Source organism: Phyllostomus discolor, chromosome 7, assembly GCF_004126475.2.
Source record: "Phyllostomus discolor isolate MPI-MPIP mPhyDis1 chromosome 7, mPhyDis1.pri.v3, whole genome shotgun sequence".
In the NCBI taxonomy this organism is placed as follows: Eukaryota; Metazoa; Chordata; class Mammalia; order Chiroptera; family Phyllostomidae; genus Phyllostomus; species Phyllostomus discolor.
In genome coordinates this window covers 132,597,560-132,615,346 of record NC_040909.2, presented here as the reverse complement: position 1 = coordinate 132,615,346, position 17,787 = coordinate 132,597,560, and the positions used below count along the sequence as shown (strand labels likewise).

The window sequence follows — 17,787 nt, the reverse complement described above, 5'->3', positions numbered from 1 at the left end:
TCAACTTTTCTTTGAAAAATTATTAGGGCCTTAGATCATATAACAGAATATTAACCTAAAAAACGGGCCGTAATCAAAAACATATTCGGTCCCTAAAAAATTTCTGGTCATCTTCACAAAGAGGTTTACATCCATGGGAACTTTTGGTCCTGCCCAGGAGATCCCAGGAGTTGTGAAGGCGTGGCGTGATTGGTGGTCAGATAAAGGAGAGGGGCCGTCTGACGTGCCCGCATTAAGCATTCCCCCCCTAAAGGAAGCAATGTTCTGCCCTGGCTGGTGTGGCTCAGTGCGTCGGGCACCGTCCTGTAAACCAAAAAGGTCGCCGGTTTGATTCCCAGTCAGGGCACGTGCCTGGGTTGTTGGGGGCCTGCCTGATCGATGTTTTTCTTACACATGGATGTTTCCCTCCCTCTCTTTCTTCCTCCCTTCCCCTCTCTCTGAAAATAAATAAATAAGATCTTTAAAAAAAAAAAGCAACCTTTCTGGTAAGGGTGGCCAGATAGCCTTCCATTGAAAAATGTGCCCTTTCAAAATCATCACATTGGTCCTGGACAGGTAGCCCGGTTGGTTCGAGTGCCATCCCAATGTGCCAAGGTTGCAGGTTTGATCCCCAGTCAGGGCACATAAAAGAGTCAACCAGTGGATACATAAATGAGTGGAATAGCTCTCCCTTCCTGTCTCTGTAAAATCAATGCATCAATAAAAAATAAATCAGTGAATACACCATATCGTATTTGCTGAGAGAGACTTGGGCAGTCCCAGCATTTGTTTGGACTTGGGGTTCTTCACTGGTACAGAACAATGAGGGGACTGCCCGTCTTCAGTGACACGAAGCCCGGGGTGTCTCCTAGAGAGCTCTGGGGAGGGCTGTTAAGTTGCCAGGTCCCTGGGTCTCCTGCCCTGGCCTGGGACAGAGCTGATGTCTGGGGACAGGGCGGGGCTCTGGATGGGTGTTCACTTGCAGAGAGAAGGAATCAATTCAATTCTGCAAGCATTCTTCAGGACCGACTGTGTGTCAGGCACAGTTCCAGGTGCTGGGGACACCAGGATGACCAAAACACAGTGTCAGCCCTCAGGTAGCTTAATGTCCTGGCAGAGACGGGGACACAGATAATTCCAGCACTTCTTCAGCTCGGTCAGGGGCTGGGGTGGAGAGAGGGGAAGAGTCCTGTCAGAAGGCTGATTGAGTATGCAAGGCCTGGGTATTTTCTTTTCAGAAACAACACAAACTCCCTCCTTGAGTCATTGCCCAGTCACTCCCCAGGGGAAAAGAAAGAAGGAGGAGAGCCCACGTGGGATGGGTGGGGCTTCCCTCCTGCCCTGGAGTAGACTCTGGGGGACTCCGGCATGGTGGTGAAGGGGTTGTCAGGGGAAGAGGAGGATCCCTGAGGGAGGAACCTCAGGAGGTTGTCAAGTCCAGGCGAGCGACCCTGGCAGGCCTACCTACACATGTATCCTCCGTCTCTCTTCCCGGTTCCTGTGCTTGACCGTGTGAACCAGCAATTCAGCCTGTGGGCCTTTGCAGATCTGCTTGGATGCCCTCCTGCCCGGGCTGGGCAAATTCTAACTTGTCTTTTCGTTCTCAGCTATCACCTACCCGGGGAAGCCTTACACCCATCACTTTGCATTCCCTGCTGAGTAATTAGATACGCTTTTCCGTGGCCGCCCGACACCCGCACTCACCCCTGTTGTATCACTTTTTCATCCTCCACAGTAATTGCTCGTCTGCCTGTAATTGCCCCTCTGCCTGTAATTGTCCCCATTGACCTGTAGGAGCTCCTGGGTGGCTTGGACGGCTTCACTCCTGGAATCCTCTTCATGGCCACGTGCTTAGCATATCTTGGGTGTTCCGTAGATCATCTTTTTTAAAAACGATTTTATTTATTTTTAGAGAAAATGGAACAGAGGGAGAAAGAGAGGTAAACATTGATGTACGAGAGATACATCAGTTGGTTGCCCCTCAAGTGCCTCCTACTGGGGACCTGGCCCGCAACCCAGGCATGTGCCCTGACTGGGAATTGAACCGGTGGCCTTTAGGGTCACAGACTGGCACTCAATCCACTGAGGCACAGCAGCCAGGGCCTTCATTCTTGAATGAGTATCTGCATGTGTCAGCAGAAGCTGCAGGAGCTCAGAGAGGTTACCTTGCCCGAAGCCCCAGAGACCTGAGAGACCAAGCAAGGGCCGGAGCCCCTGATGTGAGCCTAGGAAGGAGACAAGACCAGATCCGGTTTCTAGAGCCACAGGCAAGGGTCTGTCCGCCCGTATTGGGGAAGCGAAAACAGTCGCCCCTGGCTGGAGATGACCACTTTCCTTCTAGGGGAGCTGCACCCTCTCTCCTGCGTTTACCTCTGAGTGATGCAGTGACCAGCTTACTCTTTGTGTTCTTTCTTTTTTTTATTATTATTCTCACCCGAGGACATTTTTTATTGCTTTTAGAGAGAGAGAAGAAGGAGAGGGAGAGAAGGAGGGAGACATCAGTGTGAGAGAGAACATTAATTGGTTGCTTTTTTGTATGTATGCCAACCAAGGATTGAACCTGCTACCTGCGTATGTGCCCTGACTGGGAATCGAACCACACTCCAGGGACCACACTCCAACCAGTTGAGCCACACCAGTCAGGGCTCTTCATGTTCTTAAAACAAACAAACAAAAAAACCCCTAGAATTTTGTAAGAGCAAGCGAGTGCACTTTTTTCATTTTTAGCCCTTTTACCCAAGGCCCTGACATTTTTCCAAGGGAACAACTTCTCCCCATTTTCAATTTGATAAAAGAATCAGAAAGCAAGAAAGAAAAAATCCTTTATGTCCGTTATGGGAGGAGACAGGAGAACCGTAATCATGTTTCTGGGCCTCTGTATGCGCACACGTGTGTGGTGTGTGTACATGTGTGTGGTGTGTGTATGCATACACGCGGGGTGTGGGACGTATCACACACATGTGAGGAGACACACACAGCTAGGGAGTAGGCTTCGATGGTTCTCAAATGAAATCCCTGCTTTCTCTGGCCACGGAGCAGCCCTGTGACGAGACTTACAAGGGAGTTTGAACCACACTCCTGCAACGAGGGCAGGAAAAGCAAGCCGAGCACAAAGCGCTGCTGGCAAAAGCCGCACAAGTGGCTGGGAGCACCAGCCCTCCGTGTTCGCCCGGGACAGTCATGCAGACGTGGCCCCAGACCTTTTGTGAATAAAACGAGGCAGGTTAAGTGGCTTCCGCTAGTTTCCGCCCCGATGAAAAGCAAAGAGAGCACACAAAGGCAGCCAAAGATTTAATCAGCAAAAGGGCAGCCAGAGGCGTTCTGTTTCTCCCCGCGTGGCGCTAGGAAGAGTGTCTACGCTCTGACCTCGCTCCCCTCGCCACGCTCCGTGCTGGTGAGTGCGTTCGAATGGGATGCTCGTTGTGGTTTTTCTGAAAGCTCCCTCGGAGGCAAGAGTTTTTGCTAACGTCTCCCTGTACCACGGGAGTGTGCCAAGGGGGGTGCAACGTGCATGCTTGTTTTCCTTTCTCCTCCGTGTAGAAACCTAAAACAGGAAGTGATTCAGGGGGCAGAATGACTAACACCAGTTCAAAGTCAAGCTGAGCTGAGCTGAGCATTTTGCTGGGACGAGACTTGCTGCTGCTGCTGAAGCCCGCAGCCTTCATCTGAGAATCCTGGCCCCGCCCTCTGTGCCCAGGACAAAGCAGTTCAACCGAACTGCCCCTTGGTCAGGAGAGTTTTGGTTTGGTGGTTCTTCCCCTGCTGTGCAACCTTCAGCAAGTTACTGAACTTCTCTGACTCTCCATTTCTGTACTTGTAACCCATAAGACTAAGCATTAAATGAGAAAAATGTTTGTGGAGAAACATGCTCTGTGAACTCCAAGGGTCTGACGAGGTGGAACCTGGCGATGGTATTTCGAGGCCGTGTCTTTGGCATGGGAGAAGATAACGGTGGCTGGGATTTATTGGGAGCTTACTGTGTGCCGAGGTCTGTTGCTTCTTGCTTAAGCCTTGCTATAATTCTGTTTTGCAGGAGAAGAAACGAAGGCCTGGAGTTTGAGTCTTTCGTTCAAGGTTACCAAGTTGGTAAGTAACAGAGCCTTATTGGACCCTGGCCGTCTCACCTCAGCCCCTGTGCCCTTAACCACTTCAGTCTGAAGCACAATTAAAGTGGATGGTAACGCCAGGCCAGGGCATAGATTTCAGCTCATTGAAATGAGAACCTTCTGCCTCTGGTGAAATCCGAATCCACACCTACTCTTTCATGCGCTCCGTGAATGTGTATTAAGAGCCTAAAATTATTAATTATTGATTTTAGTAAGAACTATATAACTTTGGAGGGAAGAAGCCATCCCAGCCCCCTACCATCAGTCATAATAATAGCTAACGTTTATTGAACACCGTTGAACAGCAGACCTGGTGCTAAGAGTCTCGTCCGAATCATCCTGTTTAAGCTTGAGAAACAGCAGCCCGAGAAAGTTGAGGTTTAAAAAAGAGAAGTAACTTGCCCAAGTTCACTCCACTAGTGAGGGGTTGCCTTAGTCCATTCCGGTGCTGGAACAGAAGACCATGGACTGGGGGGCCATAGAAACAACAGAAGTGTAATTCTCCTACTTCTAGAGGCCCACAAGTCCCAGCATGGGGGGCTGGCAGATTTGGGGTCTGGCGAAGGCCCACTTCCTTGTTCATGGGTGGCCTTCTGTTTGCTAGAACCTCACGGGGTGGAGGGGGCTGGGGTAGCTCTCCGGGGTCTCTCTGATGAAGGCAGCAATCCCATCCCTAAGGGCTCCACCCTGGTGACCTAATCACCTCCCAGAGTTCCCACCTGCTAATCCCCTGCCTTTGGGGTGAAGTGTCAACATGTGGATTTTGTGGGCACACAAGCAGTCCTGAGTCAGAGGTAGAGTCAGTGTTCACGTCCAAGCGGTGTGGCTGGAGAGCCAGTGACCGTGACTGCTGGAAACCCATCACTCGTGGAGGGCTGTCCCTGGCAAACCAGCTGTGCGAGCCTGGGTGCCGTCTGGGCACAACGGGGCGCTTGCCTTTCCTGCCTCTTCTTTTCCTGGACTTCCTGGTCTCCTCTCCACCCTCCATGGGGACGGGCTGGCGTCTGGGCAGGTTTAGCCACAGAATGCAGCTCAACTGATGCATGTTATACAGCAGTCTCTCAGGCATGCTTTCTGCTTTTAATTGAGGTATATACCACACTGGAATATGCGCGGATCGTATTCCTTATGCAGCGTGGTGAATCTGTAGCCTGCAACGCCCATCTCGCCACCACCCAGAGCAGGGGACACAGTTTCCCGGTCACTCCCGTCACAAGCCCCCTGAGGCCCGTTTGAGTTAGGCACGCCGTGCTGTTCAGACGTATGGAAATCCCGCCTCTGCCCGGATCAAAGATTCCTGCTTGTAACTTATCCAGACCCAAATATCCTGGCTCAACAAAAACAAAACACAGGGGGGATAAAAATAACACTTTCAGCAGTGTGGGCGATCCTGTCCTTGCACCCAGCTGGAGTCTCTCTTCGAGTGAGTGTGGGCGAGAGACCCAGACCTGCCGTTCCCTCTGCCGGTCGTGGTTCCTGTGGCTCTGTGCACCGTGAGCATCTCAGGCTGCCGCGTGTGCTGCTCGTGTTCATAGATTTGAGTTCCCATGCAGCACGGCCCCAGAATCCGGGCCGGCGGCTTCCTCTGGTGCTCAAGCCCAGCAACCAAACCTGATGCTAAGAGACACGGGCCGTGGTGGGCTTCCTGGGAGACGGTTTGTCAGGCTCCATGGAGAGACCCGATCTGGGGGTTCTCATGGAGAATTGTGAGTCCTTTCACTTTCCACATCATGTGCCGGCTTTAGACACTGACCCTGGAGTGGGGTGCAGTTGGAATGTGGGCTGACCTCGATGGGGCAAGGGGGGAACTGGAGATTGGGCGGCCTGGAACCTGGTGGCCGCATGATGGGCGGTGCTGAGCTGGGTGAGTCCCTCCCGCTCTGAATGCAGAGTTGACTGAAATATAAGAATGGTGTCCTGGGGAGCTCCTCAGGGTACCCCCCAGGATACAATGTATCACAGGGGAGTCCACCACAAGTGTCAAAAGTGAAGAGAGAAGTCTGAGCCCAATGGTTATGCGTAAGCCATAGCGCCTGGGGTGTTGAGTGAGGCTTTAACTCCACAGCAAGTCTGGGCAGGAAAGCCGGGCCCGAGGTGGAACTGTGTACCCAGGAGCCTTGCACATCATACTTCTCCATGAAAAGGAGCCAGAAAAGCTCCCCTGTTGGGAGAAACAGAGAGGAAGCTCGCCCCAAGTGGAAAAACAGCACCAGCAAGAGATTAAGAACCTGGGGTTGTACTATACGCAGTTGTGGAATCTGTGTGGTTCTTGTTGATGAGAGGTAAGACCCCTCCAGCTGAGAGATTAGCATAAAACTGGGCCAGTACCAGGGGTCTCCCTAATGCAAATGCAAACATCACCCCATAGGGCTGTCTCACCAAGCCAGGCCTAGCGGGACTCCCACAGAGAGAGCTGTCTCCTCTGAAGGGGAGTTCGCAATGAAATAATGCGAACTGTTCAGGAAATGGATTGCCTCGAGTTGAAAATAATAGAACCATGAAAGACTATAAAATAGTGCATTTAAAATTATTAAAGACTAAAGATGATATCAAAAATGTAAGAAAGAGAGGAAAAAGGAATAGTTTGATTTGAAAAGCAGCCAAATTGTTATGAAAAATCGTCGTTGAAATTATCCAACAAAGGGGTTAACTGACAGGTAAGAGGTAACTGGAAAGATAATTAGTGACCTGGAAGGCAATGGTAACAGTTACATTCGTTAAGCCTTTAGTATGTGCCAGACGCTGTTCTGGGTACTTGCATTTAAGCCTCAGAACAGATTTATAAGGAAGGCATTACCATTATCATCCTTACTTTATAGTCAACGAGATTAATGCATATAAGTTAAGCCACCTGTCAAGGTCACACAGCTGGCATGTGACGGGGCAGGGATGTGACCCCAGGCTGTCTAGTGTAGCCTAGAGTCTGTGGTAATTACTGCACTGTGTGAAATCATCGAGAGGAAGGGATAAAGAGATGCGAATATGAAAGAATGATGAAGAGGCATGGAGGAGGTAATAATGAGAGGGTATACTGCCTGCTTAGGTCTGAACAGGGGGTCTAGCGGAGCGACAGTGTTCCAAGACGTGGATTAGATGTCCCTTCAGATCCTCTCTAGTCCTGGGTTCCAAGAATTTGTGACCAAGTCGTAAGAATTTGTGACCGATCCACGGTGGAAATTTGCAAAGGAGGGCGGCAGAGCCTCAGTTTCTACTGTCGTAAGCATTGAAGTCCTGATACATTTGACAAAGGTCTCTCTGACCTGTCTTATCATTTGCTGGTTTCTAGGGTGTAAATGCCCGCACCACGACCAGTGTGAAGCTATGAACACGAAATCACTGAACGTGGACTCGGGAAGAGAGGGGTAGAGTCAGCTCCAGCACCCGGGGGCTCTGGTGTGCAATCTCTCCTAAACCCCGGTCTCTGGATTGCCAGCCCAGTGCGGGGTTTTCGGGAAGTGGTAGTGTCCTGTGTGACACCGCAGGGGCGGGGAGACCCAGTGGGACAAGGGCGGAGCTCTGCCTGCCCATCTTCCCTTGTAGTAAAGAAATATTTTTGTGCACGTGGGTGGAGAGCCTGGAGAACTTACTACATTATGGGTGACAGTGAACATGAGTACAACGTCTTTGGAGGGCACTTGGGCACCCCGACCTTTCAAGTGCATGCACCCATTGACCCTGCAATTCCACTTTAAGGACTTGATCTTATAAATCCCACCTGCCCTGTCATAGTCACGCACATCTGTACGGGTGTCTGTTCACTGCAGCCGTGTTTGTAGTGGCCGGACCCCGGAAGCAGTTGAGCGTGTGTCGGTTGGGGGCCGATTGACTGAAGCATGGTGTGTTCTCGGAGCAGAGTGCTGGGCCACTGCGTGAAACAGGTCACGCAGAGGGGTGATCTCCAGGTTATGTTTTTAAGTTGCAAGTGGTATCCTTCTGCATGTATGGTAGAAGAGGGAGGGAGGTGTAAATGCTTACAACAGGCACCTCCCCACGCACACACGCGTGCTTGGTTGCACATGGACTCTCCCTGGAAAGACACCATGAGGAAGGTGGTTTGGGGGTTACCGTTTATCTCTGTGAGGACCAAAGGATTATGGGTCTAAGATGGAAGATATCTTACTCTATATCCTATTGTATTCTCTTCCATCTTTAAACATACGCACATAGTATTTTTTTTTCTGTTAAAAACAAACTAGTTTACAAAAACTTCACTTCGGGAGCTTTCCACATGAAAGGCTCTCTTATTTTTTGAGGAGATTGGCAGGTGTCCATGGCGTTGCCGACCCCCAGCAGATACTGAGCATACATGTCGAACACCAGGCACTTCTGGTGTGGTCTGTCCTGGTCCTCACACGCCCGTCCCCTCTAGGTCTCTCTATCGCCTGACTCTGCCCGGACCCCTGTGCTTGCCCAGTTAGGGTATGAGAAACGAGAGTCCCACTGTCAGGAAGTGGGGAGGTCAAGTCTCTGTGTGATGGCACGTGCCATGCAAGGAGAGAGTGGGATTCAACAGCAATCTTTTTTTTTTAAGATTTTATTTATTTATTTATTTTTAGAGAGGGGAGGGAGGGAGATAGAGAGAGAGAGAAACATCAGTGTGTGGTTGCTGGGGGCCGTGGCCTGCAACCCAGGCATGTACCCTGACTGGGAATCGAACCTGCGACACTTTGGTTTGCAGCCCACGCTCAACCCACTGAGCTATGCCAGCCAGGGCTAGCAACCTTAAAAGTGAATTGAAGGCTGCTTTTTAGGGATTGCAGTTATTGGGAAGGCCATGGCAAGCCTTTCCTCCTCCTGGCACTCACTCCCGGAGCCTTTCTTGAGACCCTAGTTTCTCTCGGCATTAATGTTCCCAGCTGTACGATTGTTTGCTCCGGAAAGTTGGAGCTGTGTTGTTGGGCCAGATCAGTCGCTGACGTGCTCAGAAACAGCGAAGACGAGGAGACCTGGTCCTGCGGTGTCCCCCTTTCCTGACTCACCTGCACAACTGCCCTGCTGAGTGTGGGCCGTCCAGGGTCTACGAGACACGAGCTCTGGTCACTTGAAAAGACCGGCCTTCAGGGACTTCCTTAGCAAACTCCGTGTTCCCAGAGGTGCTTCTAGTGCCGCGATTGTTGTCCTCTGCAATCCGCCACGTTTCTAACCCATCGCGGAATGTCTGACAGAGCCAAAGGCTTTCTCTCTTCTCTCTCCCTTTGTATCATTTGGTAATACATTCAGTAAGTAGGTTATTTATCTTGAAAACAACGTTGTTATGACCTGGCCAACCGTAACCAAATGGGCAAGAAAACGGGAGTGAAAAGTTAAGTTGATAAGACCAAAATCACCAACACTGACCTGAGGATGGTTTAAGAGTGTGACATCATCATCCATAGAACATTTGGGTGCAGTTCTTGCAAGTGAGGGCCGCTGACCATGGGTCTTTGCTGTCTCTCTGGACGCTGTTTTGTGGGTTTGTTTAGAGAGTGTCCTTAAGCACTTTAGTTGTCGTTGCTCCGAGTGCAGTGTGGGACGTGGTGGTTTTCGTTTACGAGAGATGAGTGTGTATCCACAGTGTTATCTGGACTCTCCCAAACAGTAATTCTATCTTCCTTGCCTAATGCCGACGCGGAGTTGGTTTAAATGCTATTTCTTATGCGAGCCCTTTCCTGACTGCCCCTCCCTGCGCTCCTATTACGCTGTGTAGAATTTAATTAAAGCAATTACCTTATTGGCTTTAAATAATTGTAGTTGTTCATAGCTATCTCTGTATCAGACTGAATGCCAGGAAAGATGGCCTGGATCATCCTGCTTCATCTGTGCCTGGCCCGCATGCCGCGCATGGCACAGAACTTCAAATTTCATTACTCAGGATTCTTTTGACCTTGAACAGAACCCCAGCTCGAACCGGCTTCTGCAGAAAGGGGATTTGCTGGGTTATGTAACCGAAAAGTCCAGGGGTGGAACGTAAGGCTTAAACGGTGTTGCTAAGGCCTACCTAGTTTTTCTCCATGTCTCAGCGCTTGCCTACCATTTCCTTTTGGATTTTGGTGGCAAGAGGGCTGTCAGCAGTTCTAGCAGAAGGGGGAAAGGCCACTTTTGCCACAATTCAAGGAGAGTCGCAGAATTGAGTCCAAATGCCTCTGATTGGCCTCCTCTTGGTAACATGCCCATCTCTGAACCAATCCCTATGGCCAGGCAAATACAATGCTCTGATTGGCCATCCTGGATCAAATGCCCGCCCCCTGAAGAAACTGGGGTAGGGTCTGCACCTCCCAGAGCCCAAAGAGATAGAGGCTGAGGGAAAGCCATTCCCAAGACTGTATGGGAACCGTGTGTGTGTGTGTGTGTGTGTGTGTGTGTGTGTGTGTTGGCCCGGGGGTCGGGGGATGTAGGCAAAAGCTAGGATGTCCATTATAGTGGGTTTTTAATCAGCATTTACTCGGTGAATGAATGAACAGATGAATGAGCAAGCGTGAGCAGGCTGCTGTTTGTTTCGGGGAGCTGGTTATACAATACCCTGAGTGGGCTTTTAACAGATGGAACCTTTGCAGAGAGGAGGGATAAAGGAGAGCCTTGAAATCGAGTCATAGATGGATGGCATGAACTTCGCTGAAATATTTAACAAGAAATAAGAGACACAGGAGACGCATAAGCCACATGCGAGGGCTGTTTCCTAGTGTCTAAAGGGCATTCACAGAGATGGGACATTTACTGGGTCCCCACATTGCAGTGTAGGTGTTTGCTATCCCCCCACTTATATTGTCACTTTATTAGGCAACTGATATGTGTTCATTATAGAAAATTCAAAAATGCACAAAGGACAGAAAAATAAAAGTCCTCCCATAACCTTACCACCTCACTGGTATTCATTGATTCATTGATATTAATATTTTGGTATATTCTTTTCATCTTTTCTCCCTATTTATAGGTGCATTTTAAAAATTATTATTTAGTGTTGATGATTGTGTCTGTCTGGGAAAGAAACTGTGGCTCAGAGATTTTAAGAAGCTACCTGAGGCCCCAGGCCTGGACACCGGACTTCCAGGGGGGGAGGGAACTCAGTCCACATCTCATCAGCCTCGGAAACCCTCCCGCATTTCTGGGTCTTTGATTTGCCTGGTGTGTAACCAGTCTGTGCACTGATAGGTTTCTGTTTAATAACACATGTATTATTTTTTTAAATAAGAAATTTTTGTTGTTGTTATTAATAAGGTTTTAATATCGTTCCACTGTGTGATTCTCGATTTCGTCACTCCTTGTTTATTCACTCACTTATCTTCATCCACATACTCAGGAGCTGTTTCACTGGGTGCTTTCTGGGTGCTGGGTGTACACCAGCCAGTGAGACGCGGAGCTGACCGTCTAGCTGAGTTCCCTGTCACTCATACATGGTGAGGCCCAAAGCCTCTCGAGATGTGCAGATTCGTGAGACTGCCAATTGCTCAGGAAGAGGTCCCACATCTCTTCCAGGAAGCAGCCAGTGAAGCAAAGAGAAAGCATCCCAGTCAGAGAGCTGGAGGGCTGAGTCGTATATATGCCCTCTGCCCAAGACCCCTCTCCGAAAGAGAAAGGGTGTGTGTCGAGGGGTGGGAGGCACAGGGTACGTGTTCCCTGTCCACACCTTCCCAGGGCTTTCTCTGCTGGGTGATGTGGGGTGTGGCCCACCACTTTGAATATATGACAACCCTATTTTCTGAACCGCAGCTCAGAATCCATGGTGCAAAGCAGGGTTAGCCAAACAGAAGGAAGGAGACCAATTTCTTGAACACAGCCTACCCCAGGTGCTTTTGTATGGCTCCCTTGTCCAGGGTGGTAGGCATTATTACCCTCCTGTTGCAGGGGAGGAAGCTGAGGCTCATTTGGTCAGTTTCATACCATTCACTTACTTAAAAAGTATTGAGGGCCTGTGTCCAGAAACTTTTTTAGTCCTTGGGAGACTGGGTGACCAAGATTGATGATGGCTCCTGCTCCTAGGCAACTAGAAGTCTGAGTTCAATGGTTGCAAGAGCAATGATGTTTCTGTACAATCCTTTGCTCAGTGTTTCATTCAGCCACGCAAGAGGATGTATCAGTTAGGATGCTTGAGTTGCAAGGGACAGAAAACCCAGCTCAAGTTCGGTAATTGAATGAAGCAGTTGAGTGGTTCACGTAACCAGAAAGTGGAGCGATAGGATGGATTTCAGGCATGCTTTGATCAGGGCTCCAGTTTCATTTCTTTGTGATTCTCTGGGCTCGGTGCTTCTCTGTCTGTTGGCTTTGTTCTCAGGTTGACTGCCTTTGTAGCAGGGAGATGGCTGCTGTTCAGCACCAGGAGACACCACTTAGAAAGAGCATGCTTCAGAAGTGTAGAGGAGAGCTGTCCAGTGTGGTGGTCTGGCTGTTCCTCGTTCTTAGATCCCATGCTTGTTTGTTCACATCTGGGGAAAGAGCTACTGTCGCTGAGCTTCCCAATGGTTGGACAATATTGGGACTTGCCTCTATCTCTGAACCAATCACGGTGGCAGAGGAAATGGGATAACATTGATTGGTGTAGCCCTTTGAGGACCCGCCCCTGGAATTGGAGATGAGGTCTGATGACTGCAGGGCGCTGCTTGGTCAGAGAGGAATGGAGTCACTAAAAGGTCACTCTCTAGGATCTGCATGTAGCCAGATGAGTAGGCATTTCCCCTTCTCTTAAAAAGCTCACGTTCTAGAGAACTTCCTGGGATTTTGCCAATGATCAGAGGAGGGCATTCACCTTTATTAAAGGCTAGTTACTTTACACATGTTTTCTCAGTTCTTTGTGTCCCTCTCTAGCAGATAAGTGTTTCCATCTTACCGACTAGGAGACAAGTTCGGAGAGGTTAAGTTGCTTGCCAGCAGCCACACACTTCAGAGGACGGCAAAGTGTTTGGGGGCTGTGGACCTCACGTGCTGCCCTCTCCGTTTTGTGATGGTTGTAGAGGACATAGATCCTTAGCAGAGACCCTACAAAGGTTCGCCTAATGACTCCTCAGCAATAAGCAGGGCCTTGGGAGTAGTTACTGCTTTTCATTTCAGGTTTTATTAGAGAAATCCTGCCTGCTTTTTCTCTTTAATTCTGTCTGAGAGGAAAAGTCCTCCCCCAGGTCTAGATAAGCGACGGATAATTGAATGAGCTTCTGAGAAAAGCAGAGCCACTGTCAGCTTGATGCATCAGAAAACACAGTTGCATTCAGATAATTTTACAAAAATGTCTCTCTCCTTCTGACTTTGCTGCCTGAGGCTGCCATTCAGTTTTAAAGTGACTCTTATGTAATCCTATACAATGCTTCTTTCCCTTGGGTTCCAGTTAACTCACATTTTTGAAATATGGAATACATTCTTGGGGGGTTAAGAGTTTATGGAAAGCCAGGGTGATACCTAGATTAAACTATCCAAACAAGGGCAAACGGGCTGGATTTCCTGGTTTTCTCCTGATTCTACAGAGGCATGATCTTCAACAGAGCAGGAGATGATTTGTCAAAAATCATTCCTCAAAAAATGAAGTCATTTAAATTCCAAAGCGAGGGCTACCTGCTGGGTGAATTAAGTCACCAACTCGGCGGGTGAGACACAAACACTGCAGTTCTTAAGCTCTCCAGGTGACTCCAGGGTGCAGACAAGTTCAGGAACCATGGGTGTGTGACAGTTATAATAATATCCTGATTGTTTCAAGAGGAGTAGAGATCATGGCAGTGACAATGGCACACGCCATCGTGATCATTTCCAGCTGCTTCCCGGTATGCCAGGCAGTGTCCTGGGTGTCTCACAAACACCCTAACATCTCCTGTGCCGTGCCACTCTGCAAGACAGCTCTCTAGTTGGTTGGAGAAGCAAAAGAGGGGTCATGTCTTTTAACCCGCTGGCAGCTACAGACTTGCTTAATCCCGATTGTCAGGTGAAGTGCAGAAAGACGGAGCTGCTGGGCTCGTGTTGTTGACCCCAGAGTGACCACTGTGGTCTTGACTGGGGCTGAGATTTGAGGGTTGTTTGTTACCGCAGTGTAACCTGGCTCATCCTGACGGACACAACCATCCTTTTAATAACCACAGTGGATTCAAGAGTCGATACGCAAAAGCACACTTTGCAAAGTTATAAATTGAGGGTGAGTTGATTCTGGCCTGTGGCTTGGAAAGAGAAATGAGTGTAGAAAACCAGGCTATTAATCTTGGGTTGGTTGATTCATCCATCAAAATCACTCAGTGTGTTTCAAGGAGTCAGGGTAAATCAATTAATAAAACATTACCTGTGTGCCTGTAGCACTTTTCTCCACGGGGTACACGGCGCTATGCAAACCTCAGGTAATTGCTAGTCGTTTGGACGCGTGCTGGAAGGACTGTCAGGCGGGAGTAAGGCTGTGCGCCCCTGTAAGGTATCAACAGGAATGAGGTTGTGTCGAGACGCTTGTCCAGCGTCCATAGAGATGCTGGACTGGAGTGTTGGGGGGTGGGCCGGAGTGCGGCCCGAAGTGTGAGAGCGTTGGCAAGGCCGCTCAGAGAGCAGACAGCCCAGCACGGGCAGAGGCCCAGCAGCAGGAAGTAATCCATATTTACAGGAACTGTGTAATCAGTGTAGTGTCAGTACCAAGAAAGGAGCCATCCCCCACACTCACAGGTGGTTGGAACCACCCACGACATCTGCATTCCCACGTGTTTCTTTGTCATTCGGCACATGCGTCTCCTAACATTTGTTTTTCTTTTTTACTTTGGAAGAGATTTGTAGGTGATGAAGGGCCAGAGAAGCATAATGCTTTAATCGGCCTCCTTTACCCCAGAAGATCACACCAGATGTGGTACTAAATGCTGCACACTGCGAACGTTACAGGACTCTGTTGACGCCGTGGTGGCTTTTGGAAACCGACTCAGTAGTTGTCTGACAGTGTAGACAGGAACCCCTGTGACCACGCTCGGGACCCAGAGTCTCAACAAGGAGGGGGTGCTGCCCCTGTGAGTCCCCCTCTGGGCCCCTCGTGGGTCCTCCACTTTCTTAAACATAAGACGTTGGACTGAAAGTGAATTCCGAAATTCCTTTCACACCTTAAAATGAGGTGATTCATTCAGAACCTCGTTAATGCAAGTGGCCATTCAATAAAAATGCTACATAAACGCTGAAGTGGACCCTGAGGACATTTTTCTCTGCGTCTGTGGGTTCAGACAAGACCAGAGCTGGGGCAAGGTAGCTGTCCCCTCTACCTCCCTCTGTCCTTCAAAACGGAGTAAATCTTTCTCATTCAACCTGTGTTCCAGCATGAAATCAGCACCAGGATTTTAGGGAGGAAGCTAGCTAAACCAGTCAAGCTTCCTAACTTGGACCATATTGGTTTTCTCTTGGAAAGAGTTTTTTTCCCTCAAACCTCACGCAATACCTTTTCTTGTGCAGCCCCCCAAACTCAAAACTCTTTCCATACGCTTAGCTCATGTTTGGCATTACCATTTTCTGTCTAAAGCTTTGTATTTCAACAGTTGGGACACACAGCTAGTCACCTAAGCATTTTGGCTACTTGGGGGAGGATTTAAATCTCACCTTCTCTCTTGCCTACCTGATTCCCTGGGTCCAGTGTTGCGTGCACACTGTTAAGGCCTTAGGCCTGGGTTGACTCGAGCTGGTCTGATGCCATCTCTTTGACCAGCTTCAACTGTTGGGTGCAGGCCCAGCGCCAGGCTCCGTGCTGGCCCTGCCCTTGTGGAACGCACAGGGTTCAAGGACATCCAGAAATCCCTATACAATTACAATTCTGTTGTGTGCTCTCACCGAGCGCACAGGGTGCTGGGGCCTCCCACAGCAGGGGATCTGACCTGGTGTGCTCCACGTCCCCTCCTTCCTGGGAGGGGAGGCCTGTGCCCACACACGTGGTGTCTCTTGTTCAGGATGGACGGGTGCTGAAGTGGGGTGGGCAGGTGGGTCCAGGTGGCCAGCACCCTGGAACTTGGAGCAGCTCCGCTGGAGTGGGGTCTGCTCTTCCCACCTGCTTCACCAGGTGGGTGTGGGAAGCCCTCCCTAGGACAGGTGTGACTTACCTCCGAAAATGCCAAAGGGATAGTCCTTTGTGCAACTGAACCTCCCATGGGCTGCAAGGGCTGTTCATGGAAAGGGCAGCGCGTCCTGAGTGTACCCTCTTGGATCTTTCTACAGCCAGCTCCTCTGCAAATGGGGCAGTGGGCTTCAGGCTGCAGACTGCTTACAACCTAGGTAACCCCTGGGGCCAGCCTGCCCCTCTTGGGAAAAACTGTGCCTGAGGACAGGGGGTGGGGGGGGGGGAAGTGAAGGCCTGCAGAAAGTCTCTCTTTTCCTCTTTTTGACTGTTACAAATCTTGGCAAGAAAACATGCTCTTTATTTTGGTCACCTGTACCAACCACAGATTCCCAGATGGAACTCCTGGCTTGTCATACTTCAGCTTTTCTGCTTTCTCGGCTGCACACAAGTTTGCTTCTCTCTCTCTGTCTCTCCTTTTCTTCCGGGGCTCTAAATAACTCCAGGTGGTGAATGGGTGGCGAGGAGCACAGCTCTGCGGAAATACGGCTCTCAAGCAGTACAAACACGGAGAAAAAAATGGGAAGCTTGTCAAGAGGGAAGTGCTGTGTTAAAACATTTGACTGTTATTGACATTGAGGAGACCTCCCTTTGGCTTAACACTAGGAGATTTGTTAAATGCTTTATATGGTGTCGCTACCTAGGGAAGTATTATATAGCCTTTAACAATGCGGTAGCTGAAGTGCCTTTATGAAGGGGAGGTGATTAAAGTGGAGCATGACACGAAACACAGCAAATGCCGACTCAGGATGTGAACCCGTTGTGTAGAATTATATGCATTATCTTTCTATAGCTAGAGACATACAAAAACTAGTTGGTAGGATATATCCACATGGCGTGGGAAGTTGGATCACGAGGGTTTATATTTTCTTTTGTTTATCTGTATTTTCAGCTTTCTTCCACCATCAGCCTGTATGATTCATATAATTAGGTGAAAGACGGTATGGAGGGCAGAAACCTCTCTCTCTCTTACAAAATCGTTCCACAAAATTATCAAGGGGCTCCTAGGAGCTGGGTGGGCACAGTGACAGGCGTTGGAATGGGCAAGACAGGCCTGGCCTCCACCTTCACAGAGCTGATGTTTGAGTGAGTGGCTCTGTTTAGGGAAAGTATTTTTAAGCTAAAAAATAAAAATAATGAAAGGTTGTGGTAAGTGCTGTGAAGGATAAAGAGAGAGCCAGGGACATACTAGGGAATAACTGAAGGGAGGTTGGTGGCGGGGTGGGGGTAGGGGGGTATCTGTCTTTGGGATGGGTGATGGGGAGGGAGGACCTCTTTCAGGAGGCAGCCCTTGAACCTGGAGGCGGAGAAACAGCCTCCTGCAGAGGCTGGGTAGGAGGGAACATATTGGAGGCACAGGGAAGGAGGCAAACGCGAGGCTGTGTGAGCACACTTCCTTCCTGTGGGCCACAGTGACAGAGAGCTGGGGCAACGGGAGCTGCCCAGGGTGAGAAGTGTGTCACATTTGGGAATGTGACGGAGGCTCCTAGGGAGATCTTGTAACTCTGGGGAGACAGGACCGTCCAGACAACTTGATGGCTCCTGAGAAGTTGGTTACTATTTCACGAAATGGCTAGAGTGTGCTGGGTGTGGGCTGGCGGCTCCGGACTTTGGTTCTTTTTCCGTAGCAGCTCCAAGGCCATCTTTCAGGGTTCCCAGGGTTCCCAGGCTTCCTTCTCCGGTCCTCTT

General features: G+C 49.7%; 1 protein-coding gene across 4 annotated transcripts in view; it reads left to right on the top strand.

Annotated features, from left to right (window-relative positions):
* Window positions 1-17,787, top strand: part of CYRIB (CYFIP related Rac1 interactor B) — a 131,260-nt gene that overhangs the window by 32,539 nt on the left and 80,934 nt on the right. For 3 of the 4 annotated variants that reach the window (XM_028533944.1, XM_028533942.2, XM_028533945.2), the window contains one exon: window positions 4,013-4,065. The gene's annotated coding sequence lies outside the window, so the exon portion shown is untranslated. Of the gene's footprint in view, window positions 1-4,012; window positions 4,066-17,787 lie in introns of those variants that run through there. The other variant, XM_036031424.1, reaches the window with a different exon arrangement.